Source organism: Microtus ochrogaster, chromosome 7, assembly GCF_000317375.1.
Source record: "Microtus ochrogaster isolate Prairie Vole_2 chromosome 7, MicOch1.0, whole genome shotgun sequence".
In the NCBI taxonomy this organism is placed as follows: Eukaryota; Metazoa; Chordata; class Mammalia; order Rodentia; family Cricetidae; genus Microtus; species Microtus ochrogaster.
In genome coordinates, this window is record NC_022014.1 from 19,537,260 (window position 1) to 19,542,589 (window position 5,330).

The 5,330-nt window shown below is 38.0% G+C and overlaps 2 protein-coding genes across 5 annotated transcripts in view; one reads left to right on the top strand and one right to left on the bottom strand.

Moving 5' to 3' along the window:
* Window positions 1–5,330, bottom strand: part of Nf1 (neurofibromin 1) — a 259,312-nt gene that overhangs the window by 68,768 nt on the left and 185,214 nt on the right. The window lies entirely within an intron of this gene.
* Window positions 599–5,330, top strand: part of Evi2b (ecotropic viral integration site 2B) — a 9,276-nt gene continuing 4,544 nt past the window's right edge. The window contains exon 1 of the mRNA XM_005349423.3: window positions 599–668. The gene's annotated coding sequence lies outside the window, so the exon portion shown is untranslated. The remainder of the gene's footprint in view (window positions 669–5,330) is intronic.

Here is a 5,330-nt window from a genome sequence, read left to right on the forward strand (position 1 = left end):
GGAGCCTGTCCTGGAACTAGCTCTTGTAGACCAGGCTGGTTTCGAACTCACAGAGATCCGCCTGCCTCTGCCTCCCAAGTGCTGGGATTAAAGGCATTGCCCCACCATCGCCCGGCTTGACCAGTGTATCTTAATAGTATTTCCTCGTCATCATCACTCAAGTAAGGTACAGGCAGAGCACAAACCAACTAAAGTATAATTAAGTAATTTTCAACAATTTGATTTTGATATTATTTTAGTATTTTAGTGCTGTGGGTCACACACAAAGCTTCCTCCATATAAGTAAATACCACTCACTTTTTCCAATTAAGAAATTAGCCTTTGGGGAAACTCAGCTATAAACCTCTCCTTAGAAAACTAATTTCTCGACAGGACTCCATTCTGAGTATTTGGATTCTAGAATAACATGACCGGAGAGCAATGGATGCTTATTTATAAACATCAGTTAAAAGCACTTGCGTTATATAGACTGCGTTTCAAAAGTGGCTCTGTTGAAGGAGTTCATTTCTTAGTCATTCTGTGGCTTATTGCACTTCCTGGAACTGCTACTGATAAACTTCCTCTGCTGCACAGAAACCATTTCAGTGTGCTAGAGGACCATTTCTACTCTGAGTCACCAACGTGTCCTGTGGGACCAAGAGTCTGCATCGTGCGAGAGAAGCTAGCAGGTAAGAAGACCTACACAGGCCACTTCATTTCATTTTTCCTTATCGGAAATTTATTTTAAGAATCAAGTATCATTAATGTTTTACAATTGAATTCAGCTCTTGACAGTTTAAAGATGACTACAGAAGGTTTTTTTGTGGCTCTGCTATACAGAATTTTAAAAATTTATGTTCAGGGTTGATATTATCTGAAAGATTTTTATCAAGGTTTTACTATTACCAGCCCCTTGAAGTTTACCTAGTCAAAATATCTGTTAACATTACTTTAATAATTTAAAAAAAACAAAGTTAAAAATAAAATAAATTCCATGACTGAATTAACAGCCTTGAAAATACTGCTGAAGAATTCTAGGGGCTGGGACGACAGGTTGGTGGCAGAGCTTCCCAACATGTGTAATGCCCTGGGTCTGAGCTGCAGTACCACAAAGGAGAAAAAAAGAGTCTAATTTACTGTTTATAATAGCTTTCTTCTCATATAGATTTAAATTATCGTATCAATTTACTTTTCCTTTTTTATTTTTTAAAGAAGTCAGGGTTTCAATATGTAGGCCAGTCTGGCCTCTATCTCAAGAGATTCTTTTGTCTTTATATCACAAGTACTAGGAATAAAAGCATGAACCACCATGCCTAGCCTAAATTATTTTTATTTGCTTATCCCTTTTAGTTTATACACTATGGGAAAGAAATTAGATAAATACTTACTATGTGTTTTTATATAAAAGGAATTTTATATGTAAGTAATAATTATGACCTACAACCATTATGTCATTTAAAAAGCTCCATAAAGCAAAACTAATATGAGAAAACAGGTATGCAAATATTCACATCCTCCATGTGCTTATCCCATATACTCTAAACTGATCTAGTGAAGAATATAAAGACAAAAACAGCCACAGAAAAAACATTTTGTGCCAGCGGTGGTGGCAAATGCCTTTAATCCCAGCACTTAGGATGCAAAGGCAGGTGAATCTGTGAGTTCAAAGCCAGCCTGGTCTATAAGAGCTAGTTCCAAGACAGCTAGGGCTACACAGAGAAACCCTGTCTTGAAAAAATCAAAAAAATAAAAAAATAAAAAAGTAATGCATGTTAAATAAACTAAAAAATAAAGATGCTTTTTTAAAAAATTTTTTCGAGACAGGGTTTCTCCATAGTTTTTGGTTCCTGTCCTGGAACTAGCTCTTGTAGACCAGGCTGGCCTTGAACTCCCAGAGATCCGCCTGTCTCTGCCTCCCAGTGCTGGGATTAAAGGCGTGCTTTTAAGCTCAGATTTGTCTGAAACAGGGCTAGTCTCAAATTTAACAGTTTCTATGTTTTCAGCAAGTTCCTACATAATTCTACTTAGAAGTACCATGTGAGCAATTGTCTTCTTGCTAAATATAAATCTGATGCCTTTGAAGGCTCAATCTTTTTTAAAAAGTACCACAAAATACTCAGTAAACTGTAATTATGACAGTTTATATGCTAACCATTCAAAACTCCTAAACACAGACCCCTGTGACTGATGTGAGTTTTCTGGTATTTCTTTTCCTACTCTTCATGTAAGCCTAGCTCCAAAAGTTACCTACACTGTCCCAAAGACCTTCCAAGAGTCTCTTTCTGGCACAAAGCCTTTCTCATTCCGAACTCTACAAAAGGTTCCAGCATGTCACAGAAGACAAAGGTACATGGTTCCACATTGGTGCCACTGCTTAGAGCTGTGACAGTTTGCTAAATTAACCAACTGTTCTCTGTTTAATCTGGAAGATGAAAAGATAATCACCTAGGTCATGCAAATGGATCCTTTTAGCCAGTAATTTTCTTGGTGTTCAGTAATAATGTGCTAATATTATTGATTAATTAAAGATGGCCCTAAAAACACTACTTGGAATTCAAAATCAATTTCATTTTCTCGTTTCTTCTTTTTATGGCTTCAAAATTTCACTGGTTAGAGATAACACTAATACTATTTATCTCTTACGTTTACTATAATTTATTTTTCTTGCATTTGGGGGGGTGGTTTCTCTGTAGCTTTGAAGCATGTCCTGGAACTCGATCTGTAGACCACACTGGCCTCGACTCACAGAGACTCACTTGCCTCTGCCTCCCAAATGCTGGGATTAAAGGCGTGTGCCACTACTATCTGGCTTTATTGCTGTTTTTGATTGGTTGGTTTTGTTTTTGTTTTTGGGGGGACAGGTTTCACTCTTGTCTAGCCTGAAACCCCCAAGCAGAACTAGTTGGCCTCAGATTTAGTGATTTGCCTGCCTCGGCCTCCCAGAATAAAAGGTATGCACTTTCACACCCAGCTATAACTTAGTTTTCTTACATCAAAATAACTGAAAGACATGATATTTTGTATGTTTGTTTGAGACAGGGCCTCACTGTGTAGCTTTGGCTGGTCTGGATCTCCCAAAGTATGCCAGTCTAGCCTCCATTTCAGAGATTCACTAGCCTCTGCCTCCAGTGCTGAAAATAAAAACCTGAGCCACGATGCATAGTTCAAAGACAAACTTTTTTTTTTTTTTGGTTTTTCGAGACAGGGTTTCTCTGTAGCTTTTGGTTCCTGTCCTGGAACTAGCTCTTGTAGTCCAGGCTGGTCTCAAACTCACAGAGATCCACCTGCCTCTGCCTCCTGAGTGCTGGGATTAAAGGCGTGCGCCACCACCGCCCGGCTTTAAAGACAAACTTTTTGATGCAACTATCTATACTTGCCTTTTTCCTTTAGGAATACTTTTCAAAGTTCGATTCCTTATAAAAAAAAAAGATGTATTTCTTATCATAGCCAATTTAACAGGAACAATTTTACTTAGGTATTTTTGTGGTACTGGGGATCAAATTCAGGGTCTTGTGTATAGTAGGCAATCACTGGAGCCCTGAGCCCTGGCAGCATGTGACAAGTACATGTCTAACGCCAGGGAGCTTCTTCTTCACTGTAGCGGTGCTTCAAATACTGGTTCACTAAAACAATGTACATTCTCCTTTTTAAAAATAAAAATACATTTTTTGGGGGGGGGGAAGGACCAAAATGACAGATTTAAACCTCAGGTGTCAGTCTAAAACACAGAGAGAAATGTTGCTATAACATTTATAATATAACAGAGAAATCTGGATTTTCTTGAGCTGATTAAAGAATTTCTAAGAAAAGTCTATACAGACCATGCATACATTTTTCATAGTTAGCAGGCATAGTTCTGGGTAATATCAGGGACAGTGAGGGTGGAAGAAATCTTAAGAACCCTTGCAGCAGACAAGGGATCCTGTAATGACCTGGGTGGTCCACACAGGCCAGTGATGGGGAATAACAGTTACTAACTCCTCCTTTACCCAGGTCAGTCTCTCCCTAACTTCATTTTACCTACGTAGTAACTTCTTGATAATTAATAAGCAACTATCATTTCCAACTTTCTTCTTCTTCAATACTTTTTCTAATCAATTTATCCTTTCCCACATATCTGCTGTATCCTAAAACTTCTGTAGAACTTCTCTTTAGTGTTCTATTTTTTAAAATTATTTTCATTCCCATTTCTAGCATATTCTAAATTTTTATCCCTTTTCTATCCCCTGCCACAAATTCAACTGACCACCATCTTTCTCTGCAGAAACAGTGCACACTTTAGGCACAAACCCATTACATAGATTGCACGTACATTTAATAACTCTGTGTATTACAGATAATGCTGGCTTCCAACACCTCTGAAAGTAAGTCAGATTCCTCTCCCCAAAATTATTAAATCCCACATTTCTTCTTTTTGTCTTGATACTTCTTTTCTAGAGTATTCTGATCTGCTTTAATAAGACTTTCACAGATTCTAGTATTCTGCTGCAGCATATCACAGGAGGGCACATAGCTAAGCGATGAGCCAGAGAAAGTGGTAGGGTATTTGAAAACTGAATTTTGCTTTTACTACGACTGATAAGTGGAAACAAAACAATGAAGTTTCTGACTTCCTACTGACATTAAAGGTGATGAACCTATCAAAATTTGATCTTACAAACCAAACTGGGTTTTATAATTATGTTCCTGTTTTGGCTAGTTCCTCCTCTATTTCCTTTTTCAGCTCACTAAAAAGAGGAACCGTATGGTTTCTTTATTTTAAGCAAAGTCACAAAAGAGGAAACATTTTTAGCTAGAGACAATTCATGGCCTATATCTTCTGCTGCTTTGGAAAGCATTTTCTAACAACATTTACAAAATGAAACTCTGAACATCATTTTCTAACCAAACCTTTTTTGGGTAACCTAAAAAAATTACTGTGTGGAACAGCATGAATGATGACAATCTAAAGATGAGTCAGACCTTCATATCCATGCCAAAAATTTCAAATGTTCCCTTGTAAGAACCTTGATAAAGGAATAAAAATCAGAATTTTTTACTTAAATTTTATTTTGTATGCTTATATTATGGTAGAAATCTTAGTAGAAAGTAGAAGTGAGCCAGGTGGTGGTGGTGCACACCTTAATTCCAGCACTTGGTGGCAAAAACAGGTGGATCTCTGTGAGTTTGAGGCCAACCTGGTCTACAGAATGAGTTCTAGGACAGCCAGGGCTATACGGAGAAACCCTGTTTCAAAAAACCAACATAAATAAATAAAAGTGCCGGGCGGTGGTGGCGCATGCCTTTAATCCCAGCACTCGGGAGGCAGAGGCAGGCGGATCTCTGTGAGTTCGAGACCAGCCTGGTCTACA